Here is a 22600-nt window from a genome sequence, read left to right as displayed (position 1 = left end):
GTTCTCTTTTTTCACAAAAATGGCTTCCTTGACGCCCCGTTCAAACCAACTCTTCTCTCTACTTAGAATCTTCACCTCGCTGTCTTCAAATGTGTGGTTTGTAGCTTTTAGATGCAAATGCACGGCGCTCTATAGTCCTGAGTTAGCGTGTCGTCTGTGCTGATAAAGTAATTTGTGAAGTGGCTGTTTGGTCTCACCTTTGTACCGTTCTTTGCAGTTTTCCTCACTGCACTGAATGGAGTAGACAACATTGCTCTGTTTCTGTGTGGGTAACTTGTCCTTAGGGTGAATGAGTTTCTGTCTTAAAGTGTTGCCTGGTTTAAAGAAAACAGGAACATCGTGCTGTCTAAAGATCCTTTGTAGTTTTTCAGACAGTCCAGATACATAAGGAATGGAGACACCGTTCCTTCTAGGTTCTGTTACACTTTTGTCCTGTTTTTTGGCTCTTTTAACTTTGTTGAGAGCCCAAGTAGGATAACCACAGGCTGAGAGTGCATTCTGGACATGCCTTTCCTCTTTCTTCTTCCCCTCTGAGCCGGTGGGCACTTCTTGGGCTCTGTGTTGTAATGTCTGGATTACACCCAGCTTGTGCTGTAATGGATGGTGTGAGTCAAAGAGCAAGTATTGATCTGTATGTGTTGGTTTCCTGTACACTTCTATCTGGAGCTTTCCGTCCTCTCCTCTGAGTGTAGAACAATAAAGAAAGGCCAGGCGGTTCTCTTTGGCGTCCTCACGCGTGAACTTGATGTTGGGGTCCACAGTATTGATATGCTCTGAGAACGCTTCCAAGTCTTGTTTCTTTATTTTCACAAAGGTGTCATCCACGTAGCGGTACCAATGACTTGGTGGTGTGCCCGGGAACAAGGATAATGCCTTCTTCTCAAACTGTTCCATGTACAGGTTGGCCACGATAGGAGAGACCGGATAGCCCATAGCACAGCCGTGAATCTGTCTGTAGAAGTGTCCCCGGAATTGGAAGTAGGTTGTGTTGAGACAGATGTCTAATAGTTTGCATATGTGTTCAGGTGTAAGCTTGGTCCTTTGCTGCAAGGTGGAGTCCTCCTGCAGTCTTCTCATCACCGCTGTCACTGCTTCTGAGGTCGGGATGCAAGTGAACAAGGACACATCATCATAAGAAACCATAACGTCATCTGGGTCCAACTGGAGATGTTTCACTTTGTCCACAAATTTCTGTGTGTTTTCCACATGATGTATTGTGTTCCCCACCAGCCAGTCAAGATTGTAATCAAATGTTTGGCTATGTTGTATGTGATGGAATCTGTGCTGCACACGATGGGTCTGAGTTTGATAGAACACTCCTGGACGAATGAGGGACTACACCGTCTCATTGTAAGTAATATCTTTGGGTTTTAAACTGTTGGTCGGACAAAACCAGATGTTTGTCATCTTGTACTCTTGGAAATTGTGGTGAACATTTCAGTTTTTTCTAGTCTCTTAATTGAAAAAACAAGACTAAAAGGTGTGTTCAGACAGAATGTGAAGCTGATTTTACAGGCGCCGCAATTGCATACAAAGTCAAAGGAAAGACAATTGGGTGCGATTAGACTCAAATTTTCCCCAGGCGGCGCAACTTGAAAATGTTTCTACTTGATCTAAATCATTTGCGCTTTATTAATCGGTTTCATATCATACAGAGATGAGAGGTAAAAGGAGAGAGACTGGAGTTTGTGTTCAGTAAGAGGCTGAGCTGCACACGAACACAGACACGGTTGGTGCGTCCATTGCTAGCTAGCTTACAGCTAACATCTGTAGAGTTGATACATTTGCTGTTTGGTGCAAATCAACACGGACTGCACAAATGGTCCAACAGTCAAATTCTTGACGCCACACCACTACACCACAGGACAGGTCAAGCTGACAGGGTTTTCAGGGCTCAGTGTTTTTCTTAATAAAACATCACATTTAGTTTGGTGACAGTGACAGCTGTTAAAGCCAAAGACTAATCACCATCTGATCCTGCTGCTGTTTCATGAAAACAAAAAAACAAAAAAATGAAGTTATGGTCCTTTGTTGACTTTTCCTAAATTTCTTTGCTGCCAGAACTTTTTTACTCTTTGTTTACATCAAAACCACAGAAATCTGCTTCAGTATTTGATGTTTCTGCATCTCTCATTGGCCTCCACATCTGTTCTTCTCCCACTTCTGTTTTTCCTCAAGGCTGTCTAAATAGAAGAAATGTGTTTTGTTTACACAGCCAGCAGATTTTTTTTACTCTCAGGTTTTCTGTGTGAACGCAGCCATGTTGTTTATGATGAAGGATCCAGTTTGTGTCTTCTCCTTCCTCTCCTTCTCTATTTGAATCTCCAGGCCAAAAAAATAAGACTGTTTTTATTCTGCTGCGTCTACCGCTGGCTCGCACTGAAAAACCCCAAATGCTTCCTCTCTCTGTAGACCTTCACTTTAAATAGCTTTCCTTCTCTGCTGCAGACATTCAAGACACAAAAACAAGCCTGACCTCCTCCCTCTGCTGTCCATGTGGCTGTCATACAGTTTATTGGCTTGACAGTTCAGCACAAAGCAGTGCACACAAGGTACATACAGTATAATTATACATTCAGGCCATTTTGAGATTAGAATATCTGTGACGAGGCAACCTTTCCAAAATGGAGAGCAAGCAGCTGTGGAGGTTACTGTTCCGGCTGTTTCTCTGCCTGCTGAGCTCCCTTCCCCCAAACACACAAAGAGCTGAGCGGCAGCGCTGGCTGCAGAGCAGGTTGGAAATGGTTTTGCCTGAAAAGTGACGCTGTGGGGGGGGTGGGGTGAAGACCGGGACCATGACCTCCAGTGTTGCAGGCTGGCTGTTTGCCGCCACTGCAGACCTCATTTAAAACTGGTGGTGTTGGTTCACATCTGACCTCGTGTCAGCTGAGACAACGCTCTGTCCATGTTAAAGAGCTGAACGTGGCAGCTGGTTTCTGTGAAGAGGACACCGAAGAACTGATTTCTAACGGTGCGTTCACACACACACACACAAATAATCGGTCTCTCGTCTTTCATGAGTCTGAAGCTTGCGGACATGTTTGCCTTGAGCACGTAATTTACAGACTCAGCCCTTATTTTCTCATGTTTCCAATACTGGCACACGACAAAGTAGTTAAGAACTACGCATTTTCATCCATCGTTTTACTTAATCGGGTCTTGGTAGCTCGCTAAAATTCTATCAGAATTGTGAAGTCGTAGACTTTTCCTCCATTTTGTTTGAAGTTCTTTAATGTAGTTGAGTGGAGAAGAAAACAACTCCACTTCAGATTCACAAGGGAATCAAAACGAGCTGCTTGGTCACCAGGTTGTCGCTTCAGCCTGACAGAGGACATCTGATTAACATTGAATCTTTTTCTCAATGTTGTGCTGCTGAGTGACTTTTGAGCATTTGAATAGTAGGACGGCACCAGCTTTTTTTTTTCCAAGGTTCAAAATGAATGACATGCTGTCCTGTCTCAAGTGTTTGAGTCTGTATGTGTGAACAGGGGGTGAAGCTTGCTGATGCACATGATTTACAATCTCAGCTCCAACTGGGCAGTTATTTTCTCACGCCGACACTATACTGGCACACATAAGACGTAGTTCGTGCCTTGTTTTTCTTGTTGTAGTCCTTGTAGCTCATTAAAGTTGTCGTAGAGAGTGGGGAAGCCGTTGACCACAACAATCAACTTTTTCTTCACTGTTCTTTTACGTAGTTGAGTAGAATATAAAAACAACTTTGTGCATCTGTTCTGCAAGGAAATTTAAACAACAGTTGTGTCTACTCCTAACATTTTAATTTCGAGTCTGTATGCAGGCAACTTCTGAGTCACAGTGGGCAGCGAAAGCACATGTACGGGGCAGAGAGGAGGCCGTTTCAGCTGACTTCCAAAGTTGTTGTAGTGTTGAGTCCGCTGACACAATGCAGCAGGAGGTGCAGGCCTGGCTGCCTGTAACTTAGGGCTCCGCTGTGAAGGAACCCAGCTGCAGGTTACGCTCCCAGGCAACTCTGGAGACAATGTTCGCTGAGCAGATGAGGACCTGACAGCGGGGCCTACCAGGAGACCCGCACCGAAACCTCTAATGAATATTAATTCCTTTGTTTGGAACTTCTAAAATGGCTGCTCAGGTTTCTATTAACAAAAGTGGTACTTCCTCAGGAATGCAGGTCTGGCATGCCTCTTATCTCAAGTCAAATCATGGTGAGATAATCTTTTGATTGTTTGGTATGTTTAGATCTTTCCCTGTTGTTCGTATCCAGGTGAATCAAAGAAAGAGTTGTTGACTGCTTCCAGTCCTAGAGTTAATCTTGTTAGCATGACAAAACACATAACTTTCCTGGGCGGAGAGAGCCTCTGTACCACATCTGGAAGGTGTCAGAGTGACACTTTCACTATTGAGGCGCTTACAAATCTGGAGGAGTCCCAGAAATGAAGGTTTATTCGAATCCCATTGGAATTCCACAAGGCCATAAACAGTTTGGCAGACTGTCTGTGGATGTCTGGAAGACACTCACCCCATTGTGCTCACTACAAGCATGACATGGAGAAGTTGACAAAAGTTCAACTTTATGCAAATGTCCTCTGACGAGGGTGAGCGACAACTGGGAGAGAATTGGGAAGTCATTGACAGTGGCAATTAGCTTTTCCTCTATTGTATTTGAAAAAAAAAAAATAGATAAAAACATACGAAAAGTCCCACGGTTGAGAAAATGAAGTGCCGAAGGAAAGGGCTGTCTGACAGCACGGTAAAGCGGTGAGAATTTTACTTTTATAGCGTACACTTGACTGATTGATGTTTTTAGGTCAAAACCTTTTTGGGCGGTTAAAATACGTATTACTGTTGATCCCCATTCAACAATACAGAGCTGAGCGTCTGTGGCAAAGCAGCTGTCTGCTTCTCCAAACTGGCTGCGCGCCGACCCCCATCTACTGTAGGTAATACACCGACTATCGATAAGTACCTCATACAACCCAATTTCACAATGTTGCGCCGCTGGACACCTTTTAGTAGTGGTGGGCGAAGTCCTAACCTGAATCCTATTGAGATGCTGTGCCATGACCTTAAAAAGGCAGTTCATGCTCGAAAACCCTCCAATGTGGCTGAATTACAACAATTCTGCAAAGATGAGTGGGCCAAAATTCCTCCACAGCGCTGTAAAAGACTCATTGCAAGTTACTGCAAACGCTTGATTGCAGTCGTTGCTGCAAAGGGTGGCCCAACCAGTTATTAGACTAATATTTAAATTTGTTTGATGATCTGAAACATCTAAGTGTGACAAACATGCAAAAAAATAAGAAATCAGGAAGGGGGCAAACACTTTTGCACACCACTGTAGGTAAGCCTCCGCCTTGGTGAAGAAGCATCAGATTTCCTAGAACTTCCTGGGGATTCTCCACTCTACTGACTCCTCTGGAAATCAACTATCACAGATTTCCCTGGCGTGAACTGCCCTGAGAGAACAAATGTACTGATGAACCAACAGTATGGTGGAGTGCAACTAGTCTTGACAAGAACACAGTGGAGACCTACTGTATGGCCCTTTTTGACCAAATAGTCCCAGGAACTTGACTCAGGAACTAATACCCCATTTAACAGGGGACCAAGAACCTTTCTTCAGATAGTGAGATAAAAGAGTCCGACTGAGCTGAGAGCGCGAGCAAACGATAGAGGGAGGGGCAATCGAGAGAACAAAGTGAAAGAAAAAAAAACTTTTGTTGAAACAAATTGTTTCATGGCGGTTACGTTCTAAAGCAGAAATAAATAACTAAAGCACTCGGCAGCTTTCTGTCTTCTTTTCCAACTCTGCGTGTCTCGTCATTCATTCATTACATTCAACTCAAACATCTGAGTCATGTACAGTGCATACGGAAAGTTTTCAGACCCTTTCAAGTTTTCCCACATGTTATGTTTCAGACTCATCTTAAAATTTATTAAATTCTCATCAATCTACACACACAATACTTAATGACAAAGCAAAAACTGTTTTTGGAGCTCTATATTTTTCTGCATCCATCTTTCCCTCTATCCTGACTAGTCTCCCAGTCCCTGCCGCAGAAAAAACATCCCCACAGCATGATGTTGCCACCACCGTGTTTGATTGTTGGGATGGTATTAATGAGGTGGTGCTCAGTGCCTGGTTTCCTCTACACATGCTAGGGCTGTCACAATCAGGAAATTTTAGTTTCAGATTAATTCATACAAATAATGGCTATTAACGATTTCATTGTCTACTATTCATGTTATACCACACAGCGGTGCTGTTGTGTTTGGCTTTGCAGCTAGGCTTAACTATGTTATTCATTTCAATGGCTGCTCACCGAAATGATGCGATCATTGGCAAAGGCTATTAATCTTCAAATAGTTGAAGAGCTGAAACAAAAGAGCCTGCCCAATAGATGTAATGTCTAGACAGCCAAGCTCTTTTATTCCATGTTTTTTTCATGTCATTGCAAACTTTTGCTCAGATAGACAGCTTATTTGTTTCAACCCAGCTGATGGAAACGCACCTATAGGATCCAAAACTTGGTATGGAGTGTAAACTTTAAGTCAACACATGTTTCTTATGCTATAGCCACACAGCTCACACCAACTCTGGTATATTAAAGCAAAAGGGTTTTATTAATCCACTTTTACGTCATACACAAATAAACTTTGATTAAAACAATAAGAAAAGGCCAGCGATTACCTCTGTATATTCCACAAGTCCACAACATGGTGGTGGAGATGTGCAGCTCCACTCTGCACCAGCAGCTACTCACTGTCCTAAAGTGTTAAGTGTGACTTTGGCTATTTTGTATTACAGGTAAACAAAATTGTAATTATTCAGAGTGGACCTGGATTAAACATAACATTAAGAAAAAATATGACTAAATATCAACATGTAAATAATAATAATAATAATAATAATAATAATAATATTCAACTGCAAAACTTCCCTTCCCCGTGGAATCTAATGATTTTGCAAAATAATCATGGTCAGCTCAAAATTGCGACAGGCCTACACACGCTGTTGGGAATTGTGGCCAAATAGTTCAATCTTCATTTCATCAGACCAGAGGTCATGGTCTGAGAGTCGTTCAGGTGCTTTTTGGCAAACTCCCAGTGGGCTGTCATGTGTCTTTTAGTGAGGAATGGCTTCCCTCTGGCCACTCTACCATAAAAGGCCTGATTGGTGAAGTGCTGTACTGATTATTGTCCTTCTGTAAGGTTTACCCATCTCCACAAAAGGAACTCTGGAACTGTCAAAAGGAACATTAAAAACAAACAGTATGGCAGTAATACTTCATTGTAGCTTCTAGTCTGCCTAACCCAAAGAAGAAGGGGAGTACTGTGTGGGTGACGTTTGTGGTACTGGGAAATAGTGGCAGAGTGAGACCTCTTACTTTCTCTGTGCTAAAGAGCAGCTAGCCCAGGTCTGACAACCATCCACCGTGTCAACTTCAGGAGTATTTCTCTCCGTTTACCTGTCCATCTGTAAGCAACACCATGTTTGCCATCAGAAATGCTCTCCGCCTCAGCTCCAAGTAATCCATCCCCACGGTGGCGAGGAGATGATGCGCCAGGGCTTTCATCCCAGTGGACGGACTTACCGACGAGCAGATACAGACTGTGCACTGCACTGCCTAGCTAACAAGCAGCATAAAGTACTTATCTGTGCATGTAAGCAGCTGGCAGTAAAAAAACAAAACAAACAATGAGCCCTGTCTCTGAGCGTAACGTAGTGTTTTTCCTGCATGCCTCTACGACGTGTAAACAATCATTAGATCAATTATTAGATCTTGGTACAAGCATGCTGCATGCTTATTGGCTCACTGACACTGATGAGATTTACTCCTGAGGTATCGAAATTTGGTACTGAAAGACAAAGCATTTTTCGATACTCGTTAGTATCGAAGCAATTCGGTCAGTTCCTCCTCTAGCTAATTTGTCTGATTATCTGAATTATTAATGTGATTCACTGGTTGGCTCCAGGGCACATCAAACAAACAGTTACTTCCTCTATAAACAAAACACCAGACTCAAGCCTATTCTCCTGACCAATGGCAGAACAAGAGGTGAAGCCTCTAACTTGCACAAACCAATGCTCACGTTAAGCATGGCAGGGTCACGCATGAAGACTGAGCTGGAGGTTGTGCATTTTTGTGAACAGCGTTTGTAAATCTGGACCCCTTCATCCATTGTTTTGTGAATTAAATATTTATTTGAAGGTCATTATTTGATGTCAGATCTGTACAATTCGAAAGTCAATTCTGACTTGTGGTGGTACCAATAATTTTCAAATGAGCTCGAATCACCTGTTTCCCTGAACTTTGGGGATTTCATTTTGGACAGAATGTTGTCAACTTCAGCATTCAGCATTTCTAGCTGCATCTATGCAGGAAATGTCCTAAAAAATGGTGTAAAAACCTCCACCATGTTGTGTAATACTTAGCAGCATAATGTTCTGAGAAACAAAGAGCACGAGACTACAGCTGGTCTGTTGTGAGAAAATCTTAACTGAGGTCGTCTAACAAACATTCCTGAAGGCTGAAGACATAGAAAACACCAGTATGACCTGTTATGAGTCAAACAGGTCAATAAACAGCTTACTGTTACACTCTTAGTCTTACTGCAGGTGAATAATTACTGCTTGTTTGTGTCAGGCAGTAAGCAGAGCCGAATGTTGAGGGTTTGGCTTGAATGTCTGCCATTTCAATCCTGGTTAAGAAGTTTAACGACTGCATGCTAACTCCAAACCATAAATTTATTTAAATGGTCAGTTTCTTGATCACAGTCAAATCCTTGTTAGGTCAAGTTCAGGCCTGACAAAGATCTGACTATAAACATTGTCCATTTAAATAAATTTGTGGTTTAGAGTGTGTGTGCATGCCTTACACTTATCTATGCTGAGTTCCAGTAGCACCTACATGTGATGCGGGTGTAATTAAGCGACCGTGCTTTTCTTTTACCACCACCAACAGGTCAAAACTGTTGGTGTCTACAGCCGAGATATACTTGCTTTTAACTACGTGTTTGCGTGCGCATGATGGCTGCCTCACGTATCCTGCGTCCGTTTGGAGCGTTGGTTGTGCACATCCACAAGATGCAATACCCACATTTGTGGTGCTGTTAAACCGTATTGCATCATACAGAGAGGTGTTTGTTATTTAGAACAAAATATTAGAAACATCAGTCAGTATAACACAATACAGTGCAACAGCACCACAAACTACAGCCTCCACAATTACCATGAAGTTGAATCAACACTTCTCTAAAAACAGTTTCAATAGGATTTATTGCAGGACTGTTGTATTAAGACAGTTTTAGCTAGGTGTACTTAATAAACTGAACCTGGAGTCTATTCCAAAAAGCAGGTTTAGTGAAAACTCAGTTTGTTTACCCTGAGATGAGGGAAACTGGGTTTTCCGTTCCAGAAAGAGAAGTAACTTAAACTCTTGGTGTGACTGTGTGAACCTAACCTGCTCGCTGGCAGGTTTTCTTCAACAAACCCTGAGTTTCTCTTTGTCTCCTCCCTCCTACAGAGCCGGACACGCTATTTCATTTCCTCACTGATTCAGTCCATATCAAAGCGCGTATATTAATTAGCGGAGGTTTACTGTATGTCAAAGTTTGTTACTCAGGACTATCTAAAGTTACTTACTGCGATGTCAGTCATGTCTTTGAACAGCGGTTTTTGCCCTCACATTTAAAAATATTACACAGCAAGTCAGCTCAGAAATAAAACCCTGCATGTCCTTCTGGTTTTATAAAACTGACTGCACACAAGACAGCTGTCAGTTTGTTAGAGCAGTTCCACTAAAATGTTTATTGCACATAATGTGTAATCTCAGTTTAAAGTGTAAAAATCGGTATGAAGCTTTAGACATGTAGGATCAATGAATAATTATCTTTATCACTCATAATGTGATTGGTTGCACTGATGGAACATAATTCCTGTAATATTGGAGATTGTGTGTAAATATTTCAGTTCAGAGTTAGCAGGATCGAGGTGCAGCTGCAGAATGTGGTTTGAAAATGAGTTTTTTTAAATAGGCTGCATTTAGTCTGAACGTGTTTTAACAGCATTTCAGTGACTAAATTTACTACATTTGTTGAAGTAGCTGAAATAAAGCTGAATACTGTTGAGCCAAGATCCAAATAGATGTCTAAAATTTAACAATCTACTGTATTTTAAACTCAACGCCTTTTTAAATGCAATTTATCAAACACATTATTACTGGATCAGACTGTGATCCTACAGTCCCGTCTCTATGCCTTTGATCTATATCCTATATTTTTTAAATCTTCAACTATATTTTTCATCTTCAGTTGCTGGCCCCTGTGTTTTGGCAGATTAAAGCTGAACAAATACATTTCCTTAATGGATAATGAAGTGGTGGAATCTGACTGTGTATTAGGCCATAGCCTACATTACATTTCAAATATAAGTCTGGTGAATGCTGAATTAAGGGACAACACTGAATAAAACTCTATTGTGTTAACTTATTGACATTTTTCCCTGCTCTGACTCAGGTGCTTTTCTTAAAAGATAAATGTGCACAGTCCAGATTAAAATGGAGGCTCAGCATTTTATTTACCTGTTGCCATGGTGAATCGTAGTATCAGAGCTCCATTGATGATGACCTTTTATAGTCCTCATGCACATGCTTAATTCAGAGTGAACATACTCAGAGTTGATTGAACAAATTCAAATCAGCTGTTCTAGAACCGAAAACACTTGAGTTTCCCATCTCAGCGTTCATCAACTCAGAGTTCAGGCTTAGGCTCCGAGTTTGTTGAACCTGTTTTCTGGAATAGACCCCTGGACCTAATACCTGGAAGCTGTCAGCTGTAAACAAACACTAGCTGAATGGCAGGCAGCTGTTAGCTGCTCGCTGGTGTAGCTATACAGTATAATTGGCAGGCCTGCAGTTTACCCAGACTTGCTTTAGCCTGCTGGTTTCAATAAATCACTAAATACCCTACTTCAAGCGGAGCTTTCAGCACTTTGAGGAGGCAATGGACTTCCGCATGAGCAGAAAATTGAGACCAGAACCTGACCTAACTGGTGCTGCTAAATTGGAGACCTGAACCCAATCTGAGGCGATAGTTGATTTATTACATCCATTACTGACCATTAGCTCACCAAGCTAATGGATGGCACTGACACTGAATCTACTTGCAACATACAATACATATAGGTGCAAACAATTGGCTCAGTCTTGGAGAGAAAGATAAATTCTCAGTAAATTACATTTGAAAATAAACGAACCCAACCTGAAGCACAAGCCAGGTAGCAGATCTCTGAGGCAGAATTTGCATATATAGCTCTGTTGTGGAGAAATTACGAGGGTTTGGAAGAGACTATACAACAGCAGAGAAGTGGATTACCGTAAAACTTAATTAATAGCCCAGGCTTTTATTTTCTTCAGTCACTGAACTCAACCTGCCTATATTTGGGACAGGCCTTTAATTCTTTTGCACAAGATGGGAAATACGGTAAACAATCGAGGAATGGACACATATTCTGACTTTATGACCGCTTCAAAAGGTAAGGAATCACCACTTTTTTCTCATCTCTCTTGTTTACCATGCCGGTAAATCTGAATGAATTATACTTTGGTGCTCATGGTTTCCGTAAAATGAACTGAACGTTACATGTCCATATCGATCTAAGCAGCTTAGAACTAGCTTAAGCAGGCGACCCAGTGGGCTTTAAGAGGTTTCATACATCCAAAGGACTTCTATAAAAACCAGACCCGGCATCTAATTGAAACCTGTATTTATCAAAACGTGTAGCCAGACCCGGCCATTAAAAGGTACTCTGCATTTAATGGGGGCTCAGCTTTTAATTTAAGTTTTATGGTATGCTGCAAGAAGTCTGAGAAGTTTCTATGGACATTGACATCATTTCTTACTGTGACTCTGGATTTCCATTAGAATCCATTGTAACTGCTGTGAATCAAAGGTCAAGAACCAGCCAGCTGAGCATCTTGCTTGGCTCAACATGCCAACCCCCCGCCCCCCACACTGAAATGTCACTTTTTCCCTGTTTGGCTCTGATATCTCGTTCTCCACCTGCTCCACCGCCCACAGCAGACAGATGATGCCAGCAGACTTGTCAGCTCGGAGCGATGAAACAACAGCAGCTCTGAAACAATAAAAACACCACCGCAGAATGGGCGGTGAAGCTGTTACCTTGGTAACAAGATTTCACATCAGCAGGATTAGTTTATTTAAACTGATCAAAGGAAAATAAAACAAAGAAACAGTCAAGTTACTGTGAAACTAACTTGTTCATGACAACATAGTCATCATCCACTGATTGTAATCTCTCAAACATTTAGCTCTTGCTTTGTTCCAGCTGAACTGATATCAGAAATCAGCAGAAATATTCAGCGGAAATAAAAAAGGATTAGTTCACCCAAATTTCTAAATAAATTGCACTAAACCCTTAGTCATATCTTGCCCCTAGGTTTATTATTAGTTTTAAAGCTAAAACTAATATATATAAACTAACTATAGGCTAGATACTACTAGGAATAAGTGAGAAAATACTATTACTACCATTGTAAAATTTCAATGGACTGGCCCTTTAATAACATGCAGTAAACAAGTTGAAGCCCTTAATCACATTTATGATTTACAGAAGCACAGGAATATTATACACCTCAGGTCCCAAATGAACTGGAGGTACAGGTTGTATAATACAACATTTTCTAAAATATCTTCTCATATCATCTGATGTCTGACTGCTGATATCTTAATAAGTATGAGCTGAAAAACAAGGGTGAGAAGAAGTTGTGAACAAGTGCAGTAAGAATGAAAGCAGGACTACCTCAATAAATCAGTGGTGAATTCAGGCACTCCTTGAAAACTTGAAAAGAAATGGCGTTCCACCAATCTGAAGAATCTAGTTTAGTCTGGCAAAATAGTCTTAAAAAAACATATAGTAAGGCCAACCGTAATGCCAGAGCAGCCTATTATTCATCATTAATAAAAGGAAAATAAGAACACGGTTTCTTTTCAGCACTGTAGCCAGCCTGACAGAGTCACATGTATTCAATTTTTCCCTCAGTAGTAGCAACTTCATGAGCTTCTTTAAATAATAAAATTATAATTATTAGAGACAAAATTCATCACCTCCTGCCTTCAACCGGTACCGAGGTATCTTCAAACACAGGGACCTTAGAAACAGCTGTAAATCCTGATTTATATTTAGACTGCTTTACTCGACCTTCAACAATTTCTTCATCTAAGCCATCAACCTGTCTCTTTAATCCCATCCCAACTAGGGGTGGGTTTAAAAACAAATCAATTTTCCCCAATTCAAATCAATCTTTATTTGAATTATCCGATATCGATTCATAAAATCAGAGATCGATATTTGTGTCCATAGGCTATAGCGTTTTTTCTGGCAGGGAAGCGCTTGCAGTCAGAGAGAAAAACGCTGCACATGGGTTTTGTTTCTATGACAAGCAGATTGACATTAGCTAGGTAGCTAAAAAGAGAAGAAAAAAACCAACAAAAACCCACCCAGGTCAGAAAGTGGTGTTTACCCGTATTTTTTCGATGTATGAGGCTGGGATGTAGCCGGTTTCCCCCGAGCTGCAGCAGGACCTTAAACGAATAGACATTAAATCGAAAATTGAATCCTTGTGAATCGGAATCAAATCAGGAAATCAGTGGTGATACCCAGCTCTAATCCCAACTAGGCTGCTTAGAGGAGTTTTACCCTTAGTTAGCACTTCTTTACTAGATATGATCAATCTGTCTTTATTAACAGGTTATGTACCACAGTCTGTCAAAAGTAGTTGTAATTTCTTAAAATCAGTTGCATGACTTTCTACATCATCTTTTCCTTTCGGCTGTTCCCTTTCAGGGGTCGCCACAGCGAATCATGTGCCTCCATCTAACCCTGTCCTCTGCATCCTCTTCACTCACACCAATTAACTTCATGTCCTCTCTCACTACATCCATAAATCTCCTCTTTGGTCTTCCTCTAGACCTCCTGCCTGCCAGCTCCAACCTCAGCATCCTTCTACCAATATATTCACAGTCTCTCCTCTGAACATGTCCAAACCACCTCAATCTGGCCTCTCTGACTTTATCTCCAAACCATCTAACATGAGCTGTCCCTCTGATGTCCTCATTCCTGATCCTGTCCGTCCTCGTCACTCCCAAAGAGAACCTCAACATCTTAAGCTCTGCTACCTCCAGCTCTGCCTCTTGTCATTTCTTCAGTGCCACTGTCTCTAAGCTGTACAACATCGCTGGTCTCACCACCGTCTTGAACACCTTTCCTTTCATTCTTGCTGATACTCTTTTATCACACAACACACCTGACACTTTTCTCCACCCGTTCCAACCTGCTTGCACTCGCCTGTTCACCTCTTTTCCAGTGTCCATTGCTCTGAACCGTTGACCCTAAGTACTTAAAGTCCTGCACCTTCTTCACCTCTGCTCCCTGTAACCTCACCGTTCCTAAATCTACGAAGACACAATGCAACTCCCTATGACCTTCTCTGTACTTCTCCATCAGCATCCTCAAAGCAAATACTGCATCTGTTGTACTCTTTCTAGGCATGAAACCATATTGCTGCTCACCTCTGCCCTTAGCCTAGCTTCCACTACTCTTTCACACAACTTCATTGTATGGCTCATCACAATAGTTTATTTGAGGGTTTTCAGTCAGGATTTAGAGTGCATCATAGCACAGAGACAGCACTGGTGAAAATTACAAATGATGTAACCATCAGACAAAGGACTTGTCTCTGTATTTGTCTTGTTAGAACTTAGAGCTGCATTCAACACCATTGACTAACATCCTATTACATACACTGGAACATTTAATTGGCATTACAGGAACCGCACTAAGCTGGTTTAAGTCCTATTTATCAGATCAATCTCAGTTTGTACATGTTAACGATAAATCCTCCATGCATGCCAAAGTTAGTCACAGAGTTCCACAAGGTTCTGTGCTTGGACCAATTCTATCGATCAAGCCAGAGGAAACCAACCAATCAGTTAGCTAAACTTCAAACATGCCTTAAGGACAAAAACCTGGATGACCTGCAATTTTCTGATGTTAAATTCAGACAAAACTAAAGTTAAACACCTCCAAGACACATTATCTAAAGATATAGTTACTCTAGATGGCATTGCCCTGGCCTCCAGCAGCACTGTAAGGAACCTCGGAGTTAACTTTGATCAGGATTTATCCTTTAACTCCCACATAAAACAAACTTCAAAGACTGCCTTTTTTCACTTGCTTAACATTACAAAAATCAGGCACATCCTGTCTCAAAAGGATGCAGAAAAACTAGTCCATGCATTTGTTACTGCTAGACTGGATTATTGCTATTCCTTATCAGGCTGCCCCAGTAAGTCCCTTAAGAGTCTCCCGTTGATCCAGAATGCTTCAGCAGGTGTACTGACAAGAACTAGGAAAAGAGATCATATTTCTCCCATATTAGCTTCTCTGCACTGGCTCCTTGTAAAATCCAAAGTAGAATTTAAAATCCTTCTCACCTACAAAACTCTTAATGGTCAGGCACCATCGTATCTTAAACACTACTAGAACACTGTGCTCCCAGGATGAAGGGTTACTTGTGGTTCCTAGAGTCTCCAAAAGTAGATTGGGAGCCAGATCCTTCAGTTATCAAGCTCCTCTCCTGTGGAATCAGGTTCCAGTTTTGGTTCGGAGGCAGAAACCATCTCCACATTTAAGAGCAGGCTTAAGACTTTCCTCTTTGATAACGCTTATAGTTAGGGCTGGCTCAGGTGAGTCCTGAGCCATCCCTTAGTTATGCTGCTATAGGCCTAGACTGCTGGGAGACTTCCCATGATGCACCTATTTCCTCTCCCTCTGTATGCATCCTTATCCCATTAATGTATGTTAGTAACTCGACATCTCTCTCCCGTAGTTTTGTGCTTTCTCGTCTCCTTCTGTCGCTTTCAGCACCCATGTTCCTGCTCAACACCCGTTGCTACAATTATTACTACTATTTGTTTTCTTAATATTATTACCTCTCTCTCAGACCTGCTCTATGAAAAGTGCCCTGAGATTTGGCGCTATATAAATGCAACTGAATTGACATTTAAACTCCTGAGCAACTGTAACTAGGCACAGCAGGTTTACCACACCCGTTAGCTTTTTTAATACCATACCATGCATGTAGGCATTATGTGAATATTTAAGTATTCTGGTTTCAAATCAAGTTAGCTGGTTTTTAAACCAACTCAAAGAGGTAAATTAATTAGCTAAACTAGCTGGTTAGCTACAGAATAACTGTCATAACAGTAGCTAGTAAACAACTGGATGACAATTAACACAAACTAGCTAACTAACCTAGACAACTGATTTATGCTACATTTAAAAATGACTTATGTTACACAGACTACTTATCTAGCTATATTAAAACATACAATAATATACAGTAAATATTACACAGTAAAAAAAACTGCAGTATACATTCACAAATGTTAGGACCACTGGCACTCCACTATTTGAATTCAATCATTTGTAGGACTTTAACTGAACTTTTATTAGGAGACAGCATGCTCTTTTGTTCTGTAAACAAAGGAGAGCCATTGAACTCAGTCTTCCGCAATCCTCCCCCCATAGACCCAGCTTCCAGCTGCCTGTGTAAGACTTCTGCAACAAGAGTCAGCGACAACGGCTACTACACAAAGCCTGCCAGCTAACTTTAGGAAGTAACTGTAAGGAGAACAACAGACAGAGAGCGACCGGTTCCTCCATCTGCACTGATGGACTGCACAGCAAGGATTTTCTTTAATATCGGAACCAACATTCTTCCCTGCCTGGCTAATCCAACAAAACCGCCAGATAACAACGCAGCTTCAAAGCAACTTTTCTTCCTTTGCGGACTGGTAACCACTGAACCTATAACTGGGCATAGCAGAGTACACTGCTGAGCACAGGACTGTGTTACATTTGTGAATGTATCTGTGTTGATTTGGTTCATTGAGTTTTATTGTTGTGATGTGTTTTCACTATTATTTTGGTAGCCACATGCTAAGTCGATGTTAGTGATGTTCACACAGACACAGGGTCTTGCATGCAACTAACTACCCTCTTTTCTAACCTGGCACAGTTTATCCTATATAGTTCAAACGTACACTTCAATTTCGCCCTTTAACAGATCCACACTAGCATACATAACTAACATACATAGCCTTGCTGCCATTTATAGTTTCTTTTCTCTGTCTAACCATGTGGCTACTGCTCAGCTGCCATTTTGAATGAGATTTCTTTTGTTAGATGCCATTTTGGACCCAAGCAGCCATTTTGGATCCCACACACACCCTTTTGTTCTTGAGCTTTGTGCATTTAGAGTTATACTTTATATTGTGTGTTTTGTGTTGTTCATCTTTTAATAAATGCTTGTGTATAATTATGCTGGTTTCTTTAACGTTGCACAAGAGTGAATAATTTGCCAACCTCTATGATGAACTCCAAATCCTTCAAGCTACTAACTATTAATGGTAATTTTGGTTATAGTTATTAATTTATTAATCAGAATTACAAATTGATAGTTTAGTGTATTTTATGAGACTGAATCAATTAGATATCAATTTTTCCATGTTTAAGGGTGGTGCCCCCAAGGACTTTATTCATTAAAAAGTTATTATTTATGATTATCTTTGATAATTCTGATGGCCATAATTAATTGATTGCACCTACATAATTTGGTGCCCCTTTAACCACTATAAATCCCAACACAGATAACATTTAAGTTGACATTCACATTCAAAACAATCAATGCTTGTATCAAATACATTACTTACAGCCCTCTCATCTAACTATATGCTAATTATACAAATCAAGACTAAGAGTCTACAGCCACGCTAACAAATCAACTACAGACTACAAACAAATCATAAAAGGACATGATGTTACAGAAGCAAAACTGAAATGGGGAGTCAAGAGCCTCGGCGGGCTCTGTCCCGACTGACAGTGTAAACAGCAGCATAACACAACAGCTTCATTGTCCATGCGAATAGGGAACAGTACAGAAAGATGACCCCCATAACAACAACTGCACTGCAAGTAAACATACATAATCACAGCAGCCGTTCAGGTGCAAGCAAAACGAGAGCTCAGACAGGTGGGGTGTGCAGTATAACTCACGGTAGGAAGATAAGTCATTCTTTTCTTTCTTCTTTGAGGCAAAGTGGTTAATATCCAGGCTGTATAAATGTCCAGCTCATCTCCTCCCTGCACTGCTGCTAGCTAAAGTAGTTATAAAAGCACGCAGCTGGTACCATTACTGGGAAAAACTAGTTAACTTTTTAGCTCTCGGTTGCTTGATTTAAATAACTTTAACTTTGTTTGGTGTGAGGCCACGTTTTTCCCCATCCAGACGACTCACAATGACCACATTAATATTTTTAATCAACTTCACCTGACTTCCCTTCAGCTTTGGCATGACGTCGGAGCATGATTACCTTTCTTCTTCTTCTTCTCCTCCTCCTTCTGCTTTTAATGGAGAATTGCAGGTTCATTGCGGATCATCATCGCCACCAACTGGATCAGAATCAGAAACAAACAGGTTTATAGCCAAGTAGGTTGTCATGTACAAGAAATCTGCCTTGGTATTTTGGTGCATAACGGTCACAATAAAGATAAAGGAAAATAAAAAGGAAACACAAGTACTGCAGGAGTCAAGAATCATAAATATTAATTAGAACATTTGAATTAAAAATGTGAAATATCTGTTTTTAAAATGAAAAGAGCTTGTGCAGTGTTTAAAACGAAGGATGGAAGGTGCAAAATATTGACCAAGGAATGTGCAAATGTTTACAGTATAAAGAATATGTGCAATGTGCAAAATAATAATCCAAAGATTTGCTTTAATGTAATGTATGACTTTGGCACGTCTTCAGCTGCTGCAGGAAGTTCATCCCCTGCTGTGCCTTCTAGCTATTCTGTAGTTACAGAATTCTTATATTCTTGTTAACAGTCCTCGGTCTTGTAAAGGTCCAATTTCTAGGTCCAATTTCCACAACTGTTTGCAAAGATTGTTTTAAGGTCCATGTGTCTAATCCCTTGACGTTCCAGCTTGTTCCTTAATAACAGTCTTTGATTTGCATATTTAGGATAAACACAGATGACATCCACAGTCTCCTTTTTGATTGCAGACATCACAGTTTCTGCTTGGACGCTTTCCGATGAGGCGGAGAGATGAATTTAGTTTAGTATGTCCCAGTCTAATCCGATTTATCCGACACTCTTCTTTCAAGTGACCTTCCCACTTCCACTTCTTGCTGTATCTGCTAAAAATGCCTTCCTGTCAGTTCTCCATCCCATAACCTCTGCCACTGCGTCTTAGTTTTTGGTTTCTGCCTTACTTACTGGTATTGATTTGCTTTTAATCCACTTTTTGGAACGTTGATCTACTGTTTCATTCCCTTGAACACCAACATGAGCTGATACCTATAACAAATGTACATCAATTCCTAACCTAATAATTGTATATAAAGATTGCAATATTTCATAAAGAATATCCTGTCTACATCTTGAAGAAGTAGGTTTGAGATTAGCCAGGGCTGCACTTTGAGTCTGAGCATATTAGAATTGGCAGGGATTTGATTTCCTCTATCCACAGTAGAGTGAATTAAATCACCATCATTTAAACTGAATATACTGCTATATTGTCAGTTCTCTTTGTCACCTTAGCTTTTAACTCTGGAACATAAAATGCACAACTTGTTTTACCATTATCAGGGTTTTTAGACCCACCTGTATGTACGTAATAATAATAATAAACATTATTTATACAGCACTTTTCAAAAGAAAGTGACCAAATGCTTTACATGGTTGAACCAGGACTAAACATTTCAGGACTGCATTTCAGGAAAATAAAATCTGACACTTAATAATAAAACAGATAAGACATGTTGGAAATACAGTGAAACTGGTGTGCTAACTTTACTAAAAAGATTTTTAAAAAGATACGTTTTGAGAAGTGATTTAAAAGATGTCACCGACTAATGTTCTAATCGTGGATTCATAATTCCTTAGTTATATCTGAAATAACACAAAAACACACCTAATCAAAAGGTTATAAACACACTTTTTTAAACCTTTATGTAAGGTGTAAATCTTAATGGCCCTACAGGTTTGCCTAATAATTGATTATTAATTGTTTGCTTCTTAGATGAAGAGGAATTTCCCCAACTTCCACCTGAAGCGGCTGACAGCAGCGTTGACTTGACTGCCCCACAACACAACTGTAACGATTGAGTCTGAATTCTGTTTAAACTTTATAGGGATGTGAACGCAGCTGATTCAAATACAATACAACCATAATCTAGAACTGACCTAATAAAAGCAATATAAATATTGCTCCCCAAGCAGTGCCCATCCAGCATCTCATAACATTCAAGACTATTTTACATTTATCTTATATTTTGCCGGGAAGATTTTTCCATGTCTTCAACACGTCAAACCATATTCCTAAAAATTTTAATGTTTTCCTAATCTTTGACCATAGTTTAAAACAAATATCTTAACTGACTTTCTCATAAAAAAAGAGTTTGAGATACAGATACTTTTAATACCCACAACAGAGACCCATTTTCAACTTTAAAGATGGCTTCCTATTGTAAGACAAATTTTAAGAAGTGTAGAATTGCAGTTTAGATCCATGTCTGTCCAGACTCATATACAGTGGTGTGCAAAAGTGTTTGCCCCCTTCCTGATTTCTTTTTTTTTGGTCACACTTAAATGTTTCAGATTAAACAAATTAGTAAGTAAACACAAAATGCAGTTTTTAAATGAAGGTTGTTATTAAGGGAAAACATTTTGTACTTCTTCAGCCATTCAGAGGTGGACATGCTGGTGTGTTTTGGATCATTGTCCTGCTGCAGAACCCAAGTTCACTTCAGCTTGAGGTCACAAACAGATGGCCGGACATTCTCCTTCAGGAGTTTTTGGTAGACAGCAGAATTCATGGTTCCATTTATCACTGCAAGTCTTCTAGGTCCTGAAGCAGCAAAACAGCCCCAGACCATCACACTACCACCACCATATTTTACTGTTGGCATGATGTTCTTTTTCTGAAATGCGGTGTTACTTTTACGCCAGATGTAATGGGACACACACCTTCCAAAAAGTTCAACTTTTGTCTCGTCAGTCCACAGAGTATTTTCCCAAAAGTCTTGGGGATCATCAAGATATTTTCTGGCAAAAATGAGACGAGCCTTAATGTTCTTTTTGCTCAGCAGTGGTTTTCGTCTTGGAACTCTGCCATGCAGGCCATTTTTGCCCAGTCTCTTTCTTATGGTGGAGTCATGAACACTGACCTTAACTGAGGCAAGTGAGGCCTGCAGTTCTTTGGATGTTGTTGTGGGGTCTTTTGTGACCTCTCGGATGAGTCGTCGCTGCACTCTTGGGAGTAATTTTGGTCGGCTGGCCACTCCTGGGAAGGTTCACCACTGTTCCATGTTTTCGCCATTTGTGGATAATGGCTCTCACTGTGGTTCACTGGAGTCCCAAAGCTTTAGAAATGGCTTTATAACCTTTTCCAGACTGATAGATCTCAATTACTTTCTTTCTCATTTGTTCCTGAATTTCTTTGTATCTTGGCATGATGTCTAGCTTTTGAAGATCTTTGGGTCTACTTCACTTTGTCAGGCAGGTCCTATTTTTCTTTAGCTTTTGACAATGCTTTGTAGGTGTGTATGTCATATGTTTGCTTTCTGTTTTTTTGTTTCTTTTTTATATTTTGTGTACAGCACTTTGGTTCCACTTGTGGTGTTGAAAGTGCTTTATAAATAAAGTTGAGTTGAGTTGAGTAAGTGATTTCTTGATTGAGAACAGGTGTGGCACTAATCAGGCCTGGGTGTGGCTAGAAATTGAACTCCATGTGTGATAAACCACAGTTATGTTTTAACAGGTGGGGCAATCACTTTTTCACACAGGGCCATGTAGGTTTGGATTTTGTTTTCCCTTAATAATAACCTTAATTTAAAAACTGCCTTTTGTGTTTACTTGTTTTATCTTTGACTTATATTTAAATTTGTTTGATGATCTGAAATATTTAAGTGTGACAAACATGCAAAAGAATAAAAAAAAAAAATAAATAAAAAAAATCAGGAAGGGGGTCAAACACTTTCACACCACTGTATGTAATGAATACTTGGAAAGAATTGAATAAAAAAGCTATAAAGTGTATTGTTTGGCTAAATGTAAGTTATCATGTTTGAGTATAGCTACACAAAATGTGATGCTTGTTTTCTCCTGGCATTTTCAGATGTGAAGTCTCTCTGAGCTGTAGGTGAAACTCAATCAATCACAGGATCACGATTAGCTAGGCATGCTCCAATACGTTGTTTGCAGTCACGTGATTCTAATGATGCTCGAAATTCAAAATGAGGAAGGAAGTGAAAGGCAGAATGGATGAAATGGAGGAAGCCAATACTGTGCTAGTAATTGGGTTATTACTTTTGGGTAAAAAATGTCATCACTTTATTGTTGTATCCCATTAAACAGTTGTGTGAAATTTTGTCAATCACTGCATCACTTCTTGAATTATTGCCAAAAACATGTTTGTCAAGGTCATTTTGAGGTCAGTGACCTTTGAGTCAAAAGTGTCACCAATTCATTGTC

At 40.3% G+C, this 22600-nt stretch overlaps 2 long non-coding RNA genes across 2 annotated transcripts; one reads left to right on the top strand and one right to left on the bottom strand.

Annotated features, from left to right (window-relative positions):
- The first annotated feature begins 1340 nt into the window (after window positions 1-1340).
- On the top strand, window positions 1341-17384 carry LOC122882931. Its single transcript, XR_006379498.1, has 2 exons — window positions 1341-2971; window positions 16592-17384. It is a non-coding gene; the product is annotated as an uncharacterized LOC122882931 (long non-coding RNA).
- LOC122882925 lies at window positions 6613-20728 on the bottom strand. The gene is made up of 3 exons (XR_006379495.1): window positions 18119-20728; window positions 13524-13584; window positions 6613-12115 (listed from the first exon to the last, which is right to left on the bottom strand). It is a non-coding gene; the product is annotated as an uncharacterized LOC122882925 (long non-coding RNA).
- Between the last annotated feature and the right edge of the window lie 1872 nt (window positions 20729-22600).

This window comes from Siniperca chuatsi, linkage group LG2 (genome assembly GCF_020085105.1).
Source record: "Siniperca chuatsi isolate FFG_IHB_CAS linkage group LG2, ASM2008510v1, whole genome shotgun sequence".
Taxonomy (NCBI): Eukaryota; Metazoa; Chordata; class Actinopteri; order Centrarchiformes; family Sinipercidae; genus Siniperca; species Siniperca chuatsi.
The sequence above is the reverse complement of the archived record's forward strand: the minus strand, read 5'-3'. Positions and strand labels throughout refer to the sequence as shown.